The sequence below is a fragment of the Caretta caretta genome, chromosome 14, assembly GCF_965140235.1.
Source record: "Caretta caretta isolate rCarCar2 chromosome 14, rCarCar1.hap1, whole genome shotgun sequence".
Classification (NCBI taxonomy): domain Eukaryota; kingdom Metazoa; phylum Chordata; order Testudines; family Cheloniidae; genus Caretta; species Caretta caretta.
Genome location: NC_134219.1, coordinates 46,753,672 through 46,765,021, shown reverse-complemented (window position 1 = coordinate 46,765,021; position 11,350 = coordinate 46,753,672). Strand labels below are relative to the sequence as shown.

The 11,350-nt window shown below is 54.4% G+C and overlaps 1 long non-coding RNA gene across 1 annotated transcript; it reads left to right on the top strand.

The window, feature by feature from the left end:
- Positions 1-4,811: 4,811 nt before the first annotated feature.
- LOC125621697 (uncharacterized) lies at positions 4,812-8,624 on the top strand. The gene is made up of 2 exons (XR_007352553.2): positions 4,812-5,391; positions 8,231-8,624. It is a non-coding gene; the product is annotated as an uncharacterized LOC125621697 (long non-coding RNA).
- Positions 8,625-11,350: the final 2,726 nt, after the last annotated feature.

The following is an 11,350-nucleotide window of genomic DNA, read 5'->3' as shown; positions in this document are numbered from 1 at the left end:
TAGGCTTGGTTTCTAAAGGCACAGCTGTCTGCAGAATCTGGGGACGGGGGGGTTAAAGAAATAACCAGGTCCTTCCAGCATGAGGACAGACACAGAAGACCAGAGATGAGACCATTTTTCTTTGCCTGCCCTGCCAGACAGCCCACACCCCCAGCAGAGGATCAAAAAGGGAATTATCTCAGCAGCCTAGAGGCAGCCCTGGGGGTCAGGGTCACGGGGGAGGCTGTGCCCCAAATCCCCATTCTCATCTCTTATCCCCTTCTCATTTCAGACCCGACCCCATCTCCGCCTGTCCTGGGAACCCCGCCTCAGGGAGAGGGAGACCTCAGCAAGAATGAAAAGGGAGGTAAGTCAGTGTAATTGGCAGCCGATGTTAGACCGTGGTAAGAGAAGAGAACTTGGCGTCAGGACTCCTGGGTTCTGTCCACACCTCCAGGAAGGGAGTGAGATCTAATGGGTTGGGAGTGCGGGTGAGGGGCTAGGATTCAGGACTCCTGGGTTCTAGCTCTAGGAGAAGAGTGGGGTCTATTATGTTGTGGGGTGGGAGTCAGAACTCCTCTTTCTATTCCCAGCTGTAGGAGGAGAGAAGGGTCTAATGGGTTGTGGGCTGGGGGGCTGAGATTCAGGACTCCTGGGTTCTATCGTAGGTTCTGGGAGGGGAGTGAGCTATAGTCGGTTGTGGGTGGGGGAAGATACTCAGGACTCCTGGGTTCCATTCCCAGGTCTGGGTGGGTAAAGTGGGATCTTTCCTGCAAAAAGTTTTGGCTTTGCCAAATCCGCCTTTTTCCAACAGAAGAAGGTTTCGGTGAAAAATTCCAACCAGCTCCCAGGGGCAGAGTTAAGGTGAAGTTGCCGGGTTAGCATGCACCTTAACTGTATTTCATGGTTTCTAGAGGTTTACGCTTAGCAGCTCTCCACGTGCTGGAAGGGCATGAGGCAGCGCTGGGCAGCCTTAACTCTCCATTCACGACGTGGGGGCAGTCTCGCCGGCGAGACCCTGGTCATGACCCCAGTGCGCGAGGCGCAGCGAAAACACAGAACAAAAAGCTGGCACCTGCCCCCGTGAGCTGACAATCTAGGAACCTCTCCTCAACGCTCCCCTTCTCCTCTTTCATTTCAGGGCCTTTGAGCGACGCTGCCAGGATCGCGCTGGTGGTGGCTGGAGCATTAGCACTGCAATTCCTTCTCTTGCTGCTGGCTGTGTATATGACACTCTCTCTGTGTGTATAAATAAGGGAGCCGCCCAACGGAGCAGAGGGAACCCCTGAGTGGCTACGGATCAGGAGACCGAGTCAACAACCCCTTTGCCAAGCTATCCTGTGACAAGGTATACATAGGACAGAGGAAGGCCATTTTGTGACTCATAAAACCTCTAAGGGCGAGGGAATCTCCATCCTTAGGAGTTTTTAAGGCCCAGCTTGACAAAGCCCTGGCTGGGATGGTTTAGTCGGGGTTGGTCCTGCTTTGAGCAGGGGGTTGGACTAGATGACCTCCGGAGGTCTCTTCCAATCCTAACGGTCTATGATTCACTCCAGGGATTAAGCTGCAAAGATATGGGAGAAAAGAGATCTGCCCTAGAGGAATGGATCCCAGGATGCGGTGCTCTGGGAGAGAACCCAGGCTGCTGACTGGGCCTAGAATCAAAGCCTTGAAATGGGGTGGGAGGGCCAAGGCCGCCCTCGTCCATCAGGCAGAAGGAATCCTGGGAAATGTAGTCCCACAGGCATGCTGGCATTTGTAGGCCGTCACAACAGGGCATGCTGGGAACCAGGGGCAGCATATAAAGAGCCACCTCCTTCAGCACAAGGGTGGCTGTATGTAGCTGTGGTTGTTCAATGGGCATTTAAAATCTGTGAGCGGCTTTAAAAATTTCATCCTTCCCGCTGCTGGGTGTTAACTGCCCGCACGTGGGCATTTGATGCTGGTAAATGCTTATTGTTATTTGACTGCAAGTCTAATTGTTAGGGCACCCATGGCTTTGTCTATTTGTTTATTATACTTTAATTTATATCCAAATAAATTTTCCTTTACAACAACACAGGCTCCGGTTGACTCTGGCCATTAATCAGCAATTGGAGGGAGAACAAGGGACTCTAAAATTTAGACAATCCAAAGGGAAATGAGGGACATGCAGGTACCTCCCCCTTTTCAAGGCCCAGCTATTTGCCATTTATCCACATGCCTTGCCCTTCACTCAAGCCAGGAACCGAAGGCTGCAATCTCATCAGGCCAAACTTCTGGTAATCAGGCCATTTGCTGTCTTTTATGCAAACAGCACGTTAATCAGCAAGTGCATTGCAGCATTTGCATGAAGCCTCCAGCTTTCTGGACCAGCGTCAGCTGTTAAAAGGCATAAACTCCTCGTCCTGTGTGAGCTGCTGTCCTGGAAGCTACATCTGAGCCAATTTCAGGCTGCAAATTCAGATAGAGTTCATGGGAAATCAGCCAGCAGAAGATATGACGCAATGCGGCCTCAGCTGGGAAGGGAGCAGTTGTCCTTTGATAGCTGCTTCTGCCCTTCAGCTGAGTAGATTGTTGAGTTGAGCTGCCAAAAGAAAAACAGCAAGGGTTAGAAAGCAGAATGGCAGGATCAAAGCCCTTGGCATCAGCCATGGGTCCACTAACTGGAGATGGGGAGAAATGACCTCCCTGTCCCTTCCCCCGACCCACACACCCACTGGAAGGGAATATAGGAACAGCATGATCTAGTGGGTAGGGGCATTGGCATGGGCCTCAAGAAGCTGTAGGTTCTAGTCCTGACTCCTGTCTAAGGCCTACCCATTCTTTCCCCTGTTTCACAGCACCATCAGGAAGGAAATCCAGTAGCTAGAGCATGGGACTGGTAATCAAGTCACATATGTTCCATTCCCAGCTCTAATGGGATGCTGCCATGGTGTGTGACCTTGGGCATGGTGCTTTGGGCCTCTGTTTCCCCTCCTGATCAGTACCTGTCTTGACTATTTCAATGGTAAGCTTTTGGGGCAAGGACTGTCTCTTGCCGCGTGTTTGTGCAGCACAACGGGGCCCTGATCTCAGCTGGGGCAGGGACTGTCTCTTGCTGGGTGTCTGGGCAGTGCCCGGCACAGTGGGGCCCTGATCTCAGCTGGGGCGTCCATGTGCTACCGTAATACACATAATAATGGAGCCATCTGTATTGTGCATTGATCTCTGAAAGATCAATTTGAAACAGAGAAAGTTTCTGTTGCCCGTCGGCAATGTGGACACAGGGGGCCTTGACTGACTAAAAAATTAATTTTAAAAATATTTGCTACTTTGAAACCAGAAAATGTTCAATAAAAACCCGATGGAAATCATTCAAAACAACCCGAAAATGATGAAAGGCTGAAAAATTGCCCTTTTCAAGCTCTTATTTGGCACAGGCTGATACGCAGCGGAAAGCCGATAGCCTCAGCACAGGCTCAGCCCTGGATCGGGTCTGACTTTGTTGCTGATGTTTTCCCACAAGCAGAATCGTTCCGGGTGAAGGGGTCTCACAGATGCTGCCTCCGGGATGAGAACCTGCCCAAGGATGGGAGGCAGGGAGAAGTGAATGGGAGAGAGCTCCTATCTAGGGCTTTTCAGCTGTAGATCGCAAGGTGCTTTACAGGAGGCCAGTATCATTATCTCCCTTTGTCAGATGGGGAAACTGAGGCACGAGGTGGGGACATTGACTTGCCCAAGGTCACCCAGCAGACCCATGACAGAGCTGGGAATAGAGCCCAGGTCTCCGGATCCAAAGGCTCGTGGTATTGGAGCTCACTGGAACCACGTTCTGCCCTCCTGCTCAGCTGCTGGGGGGAGGGGCTATGACAGGAGTGGGCATGGCCAGAGCACTCTGCACTCCAGGCTATGAAGTTGCTATAAGTTACAGCACCCCCGAGGCTGCTCTAACTTATCCTGGGTTATGCACCAGCCCCCAGAGCAACCCGGAACCTGAGAGGGGCAATGGCAGCTTGCATCTCTCTTATTCGTAGATAGCCAGAGGCCGGTTTGGTCCCTTTCACAGACCAGGGCCACCCTAACTTGTACCCCTTCCGGGCCATCACTAGGGAGAAGCAAAATCACCATAGCCCCTCCCATTTCCAGCCTTCTCTGCTCCAGCCACCCATCCCTGCTGTACCCCATGGCCATGCCCCCTGCTAGCCCTACCCTCCTCCAGTCCCTAACCCTACTCCCCAAAATACCCCATAGCTATGCCCTTGCCTCTTCCACCCTCCCCCACTCCCTGTGCTGGGGATTCCTCAGGGTCTGGGCTTACTAGTGGACCAGTACAGCTGATGCCTAGGTGTTGCAGAGCAACAGGGAGCCCATCCCTCCATAAGGATGGGAGCCAGTCTATATCCCACAGCAGGAGCCCCCCACGCCAGCTGCTGGCTGAGAGATGCAGAATCTGGGACTCATTGCTGCAGACACCCGGGGGGGATAGAATCCGCAGGGGGCGAGGATGTTGCATGCTCCTGTGATGCAGAGCAGTGTTACTCAAGGACCAGTCCGTGGACCGGTTAGGGTGACCAGCTGTCCCGATTTTATAGGGACAGTCCCTATTTTGGGGTCTTTTTCTTATATAGGCTCCTATTACCCCCCACCCGTTGTCCTGATTTTGCACACTTGCTGTCTGGTCACCCTAGGACCGGTGCCGGTCCCTGAGATCTCCCTGACACGGTTTAGGAAGGCAGTGAGCCGGTGCCTGGTATCAGGAACACTGAGGGAGCGTCCCTTTCAGAGCAGGGCTTGCGGGGAGGGGGTGGGAGGGGCTGTGGTGACACATGGCACCAGCCATTGGGCCTCTGCAAACACGCCACTGGCTGAGTCAGCAGCTGGAGAGGCAAAGGTAAAAAGAAATTGGCTAGCCCAGACTCACACCCTTCTGCATCTCTAAGGGGACGGTGCTCTCTCTACACCTCCAAACGGGGCAAGCTGGGGCTTTTACACTTTGATCTGGCGAAGAGGAGTCTCAGCCGGTTTATTTGCTAGCATGGAGAGGATTATCGGGGAATTGCTGCTCCGCCAGCCAGGTGAGTATTTACACCAGCGATGAGCCAGACCCCCAGCTGGTGTAGACAGACCTAAGTGGAGCTACACCTGATTGACACAGCAGCTGGGGATCTGCACCTATTGACTCTCATGGAGCTGGGGATATGGAATTTTTATTTTTATTATGTCACTGAAAATGCTGGTTGGTCGTGTCGATGAAGAGGACAATGGGAGGGGGAAATGTACGGTAAACCCGCCCTGATTGCTACATCTCGGATTCTGGACCCAATGGGAAGCACAGAGCGGGAAGGTCAGGGTGGTACCTCTGCCTGGAATTGGCACCGCGAGTCTGACACAGTGACATCCATCCGGCGAAGCACTGAGGATGCTGGGACCAGGCTGCAGGGATCCATGGAGGTAACAACCATCTCCTTCCTTTTTGCACCCCACTTTCTCTATTTACCATTCCTCTTAGGGGCCCCATTTCAAACCCCCTCCTGGGGTCAGGAAGGGTGGCCTTGCAGTGAGGGCACTGGCCTGGGGACCTGGGTTCAAATACCACTTGTGCCAGCAACTCCGTGGGTGACCTTGGGCAAAGTCACTTCAACTCTGCATGGCCCAGGTCTTCCCCCTCCCTGCTAGGAAATAATCCTGCCTCTGTTTGTGCTAGGGTGACCAGATGTCCCACTTTTATAGGGACAGTCCTGATATTTGGGGCTTTGTCTTATAAAGGCGCCTATTACCCCCCACCCCGTCCGGATTTTTCACACTTGCTGTCTGGTCACCCTAATCTATGCCTCAGTCCTCCAAGCAATTATGCCCTTTACACTAGCTGGGGATCAGGGCTCATAGTAGTAAAGGCAATCACGTATGTCAGGGGCCTTAGCCTGTAAACTCTTCAGGTCCATCTATACAAACCCTTGTCCAATGGGGCCCCAGCCCTACCGGCAATGTCATAATATAAATAATAATTAATGGGCAACTGCACGGCTGCTCCGTCACCTTGGCACTGAAAGGGTTACATTTCTGGCCTGCCCTCCAAGAAGTTTTCTCCTTTAAATCCCGCCTCCTGCTGCATTAGGGGAACCAAATGTCTCAAGCCAAAAGAGGATCAAGTTACACGGGGGGGGGCCTAGCAGGGGCATGGCTAGGGTAGGGGTTTCTGAGGTTCTGGCACCGCAGTGTGGACATTTGGGGTCACTGATGGAAGAGGCTTTTCTAAACCATGCACCAAAGGGCCCTGATCTCAGCTGGGGCTTCTAAACACCGGTCTTATTGGGATCCAGGAAGTGCTAAAGGATCCACACACACCCCACAGCCTAAGAGGGGGGTCCACAGGACCTGGAAAACCAAATAATTACGGGGGACAACTAATGAACAACAGGGACAGGAGTGCGGTCAAAGGGTCAAACGAAGGGAACCGGACGGGGACACCGAGCAGCGGACCCCAGACAGCACCCACTGCTCCTCGAAGGTGTCAAGGGAGTCAGCGGACGCCGCCCAGAGGAACTCTACCCGGAGGCGTGAACGGACGGAGGGTCGGAAATAGGCCCCACAGTCACAGGAGACTCCATCGGCCAAACTCCTCACCCTAGTTTCATAGATGGCCACTTTAGCCAGGGCCAGGAGGAGGTTGACCAGGAGGTCCCGTGTGTTAGGCAGATAATAATGCCCTGTATTGCTAAACCGATGGCCTGTTTCTGTGGGGAGTTTGTCTCCTAGCCGGCGCAGAGAAGCCTACGTTCATCACAATGTGCACCAAAGGCAAATTAAAGGAAAAGCTAGGGTAATGAGCAAATCCACTTCACGAGGAGTTTCCTGATGTAGGAGGACAGACCCAGCCTCTTAGTCAAATCAAGCTTTGGCCGTAGTGGCAATTAGGGTGACCAGACATCTCGATAACATCGGGACTGTCCCGATATTTAGTTGTTTGTCCCGCGTCCCGACCGATGTACGCTCGGGACGCCATTTGTCCCGATGTTTTGGCTCAGGGCTGGAGGAGGACACTGGCGAGCGCTCACCTGGGGTCCCGGCGGTGCTCATTTGGGGCGGCTCCCAGGAAACAGCGGGCAGCAGGACTCTGCGGCCCCTAGGCAGTGGGGCGGCCAGGGGGGTCTCTGAGTGATGCACTTACTACAAGCACTGGCTCCGTCGTGGGCCAGGCAATGGGAACTGTGGAAGCAGACAGGGCACAGGACCCCCCCCGCCCCCGGCTGCCCCTGCCCCTGGGGCGCTGCGTGCTACTCACGCCCCCAAGTAAGTCCCGCCCTCACAGCTTCCAGCCAATGGGCCACCCCACTAGCCACCACTGACCCGAGGAGCCAGAGGAACCTGCCAGGTGCTTCCCAGTGGGTGGGAACCGTCCCCCAGGTAAGCGGCGGGGCTGTGGGCAGGAGCTGGGGCCCTGTGCTTGTGGCGGGGGACGGGGCCATGCCCCCCCACCCCCAACCCTGCATCAGGGCTGGAGCGGGGGCTGTGAGCCCCCGACCCGTGGCGGGGCTGCACCCGGAGCCAGGGCCCTGCACCACCAACCTGTGGCTTCCTCAGGCTTTGTATCCCCCTCCCCCCATGGCTCCAGTGGGGTGGGGGGTATGAGCCTGTGCCTGCCCCCCCCACCCCACCCCCACCACCATGTGTCCCGATATTTTGTTCTTGTCATCTCATCACCCTAGTGGCAACTCTGCTGATCCTCCAGAAACGCTTCCCCCTTTTTCATGCTGACCCCTGGGCCGGCAGACTGAGTCTGTGCTGGGCACAGATGGACTGAACTTGCCAACAAGTTGGCACCGTCCACACAGAATTCTGACCATTAGCAGGAACCAGAGGAGCATGGCAGATTCAAGCTCGATGCTCTTCGCATACTAGTGTAACTCCGCTTACTGCAGTGGGATTGCTCCTGATTTACCTTAGTGTAAACGAATGGAAAACCAGCCCCATCAGTCCCTCACTAGAAAATGCCCTGCCCCTTCCCGTCCCTTACCCTCAGGCCTGCACCATTCTATCCCTTTGATATTCCCCTTTGGCTTGTTCCATCGCTGGCAGGAAAGAGATTAGGCTCCAGAGGGAAATCCGGAGCCCTTGTGTTTATATAGGACCAGATTATCAGCTATTGCAGATCAGCGCTCTATGGTGGAGTGACACCAGCCGAGCATCTGACCCGCCGTAGCTCTCTTCCACCATTTTTCCGTTGCTGCGTTTTTGAATGCCTCTCACTCTGTGGCTATATATGGACATTACATTCTGTTTTCTGTTTCAGCTTGGCAATAAGAGAAGGGGAAGGAAATTGCTCTCTGCCTGGGGCGGCTTTGAGGTGCTACACAGAGAACTCCAGATCTGCAGCTAACCTTGCAAAGAGGAAGCAGAGTGAGAAGCTTTCAAAGAAATCAACAATGCAAGAGCCTGGGTTCAATCCCGTCTTGTCATCCTGCAAGCAATGCAAAAATATTCCCTACAGTTGATTCTCCAGGGCTTCGCCCCGTCCCATTTAAGCCATTCCACTAATGGGGTTTCCGTTGCTTCCCCGGGGGAGAATGTGCCATAGCCTGATGGAAATTGTCTCCTTTGCTCCATCTCACCCCTCCAAGTACTCCCACCCCCTGAGTCTTGTCGCTTGTTCCCATGACTCCAGTACACGCTGTTCACAGAAGTTACACATGTTTTCCTCTCAGTCTCATTAGTCAAATGATCTATGAAGTAGGGGAAGATCGTTGCTGCTCACCCACCTAAGTTGCATGCAGGGATGGATCCAGTAGGCGTGCTCTGACCAGGCCTACCAGCTCAGACCCTAGTTAGAATGCTCCCCTGGGATGTGGAAGATCTAGGTTCAATTCCCCCCTCTGCCCAAGGGGGAGGAAAAGATTTGAACAGGGGTTTCCCCACCACTCAGGTGAGTTCACTGAGCTATGGGATATGCTGATGTGGAGCTTCCCCTGAAGCTGTTCCACGGGGGATAAATAACTAAAGAATCATTGGGCCAGAGAGTGAATAAGAGAGCAAATGACTCTAAAGCTTCATAATTAGTACACCACCTAAGAAGATGGGAGACTGCGGGTCCAGTCCCCCTGCTCCAATCCTTTATACAAAGTGGAACTGAGTCTGCAGATCCTAAGCATGACAGAGTTTTTTTTAAAGAAGCCTGTAGCACTGATGGAAGCAAAGAAAACCTCCCAAAAAGAACCGAGTCCACATTCGGTGGTGACGTCTGCTCATGTCAGCATACAGCTGGCCGGGCCTCATTTCTAATTTGAAGTTGCCTTGTTTAACTTCCAGCCATTGGTTCTCTCCAGGATGGTCCACATACACTGTGACCACGTCACCTCTTGGATCTTCAGGTGAACAAGCTGAGCCCTCAATCTCTCGCCATATGGCATTTTTGCCCAGCCCTTGAATAATTTGTAGGCTAATCTCTGCACCCTCTCCAATTTTTCAGCATCCTTTTTAAAAACGTTGACACCAGAACTGGGCGTAGTATTCACCAATGGCCCGTACGGAGCTTACATCACCTCTCTACGCCTTCCTGTTACTCCCCTGTTTCTCCATCCAAAGGCTAACATTTGCCCTTTTAGCCACAGCAGATGACCGGGAGCTCAGGTTGAGTTGTTTGTTCACTGTGGCTGCTAGATCCTTCTCAGAGCAAAAAAAGACACAGACAGCAAGAAAGATACAAACATTCCTAGTGAAATCATCTTTCAGTCCCATGACTCACTGTCTGATCTCAACACCAAGAACCCAATCCCGGCAGCAATCAACCCCACTGGAAACAAAAAATCCTCATTGTGATAGGTCCAAACATACGGCATGAGAGGAGGGTGACCAGATGTCCCGATTTTATAGGGACAGTCCTGATTTTGGGGTCTTTTTCTTATGTAGGCTCCTATTACCCCCTACCCCCGTCCTGATTTTTCACACTTGCTATCTGGTCACCCTACATGAGAGTGAGTCATCGGGCAGCAGGGATTTCCCCAGACCCCTCCTGGGAGGGGTGTAAATCCCCCCCCCAGGAATTTCCACAGCACGCCCCCACCAAGTTTCAGGCGGTGTTGCCAATTTAGTCATTGGTTGGAAATCTGAATGGAAATTCAAACATTAATACACACTTTAAAGGCATCTACAGTATATGAGAAAATTCTCGTACCCGAGAAAGCAGAATGGGTTTGAAAAGTCTGAACCAAGACGAGCTTCCTCACACAGCTGCTGTTTATGGCAATGTCGGCACATTTGTGGGGCTCCTGCTCTGCCCGCACTGGCAGGCGAGCTCTCCGCTCCCCGGCCTCCTCCCCCGAGCCTGCCGCGCTCCTGCCCTGCCCCCTCCCAGTGCTTCTCCGCCACCAAACAGCTGTTTGCCACCCCTCCGGGAGGGAGGGGGAGGAGCTGGCTGCAGCGCACTTGGAGGAGGAGGCGGAGGAGAGGCGGGGTGGGGCCTTGGGGAAGGGGGTGGAATTGGGGCAGGGCAGAGCAAAGGCGGGGCCCCTGCACTCCCCCTACACATATTCCCTCCCCCAGCCCCCTGCCCTGAGAGGCTCACAGCAGGGAGCTGGGAGCACCCCCACGACCCCAGCCCATACTCTCTCGTCAGCCCCTTGCCCTGACTCCTGCACCCCCCTCACAAACCAAGCCCCCCACATCCCCAGCCCAGACTCCTGCACCCCCTCACCCCCTGCCCTCCCTGACTCCTGCACTCCCCCCACATCCCCCACCCCACCCTGAGCACCAAACGGGAGCTCCTGCACCCGCCTCCACATCCCCACCTGCACCCCTTGCACCAAATGGGAGCTGCCCCAGGTAAGTGCTTCACACCCCAACCTCCTGCCCCAACCCTGAGCCCCCTCCTGCATCCTAACTGCTGGCCAGACCCTGAACCCCAACCCCCAATCTGCTCCTGCACCCTAACGCCCTCCCAGACCTTGCATCCCCCTCAAACACACCCAGTCCCCTGCCCACCCTGACTCCTGCCCCACAGCCCTCCCTGACTCCTGCAACCCCCCCACACCCCCTACCTCCCACACCCTCAGCCTGCTCCCTCCCTGACTCCTGCAACCCCCCACACCCCCTGCCCCCTCACACACCCCAGCCCCCTCCCTCCCTGACTCCTGCCCTCCCTCCACATCCCCACCTGCACCCCTCACACCAAACGGGAGCTGCCCCAGGTAAGCACTCCACACCCCAACCTCCTGCCCCAGCCCTGAGCCCCCTCCCACACCCTAACTCCTGGCCAGACCCTGCACCCCAACCCCCAGCCTGCTCCTCTACCCTAACTCCTGGCCAGACCCTGCACCCCCAGCCCTGAGCCCCCTTCTTCACCCTAAGTCCTGGCCAGACCCCGCACCCCAATGCTTTTTTACATTTTTTTTTATAAAGTGCTCTTATCCAAAGTACT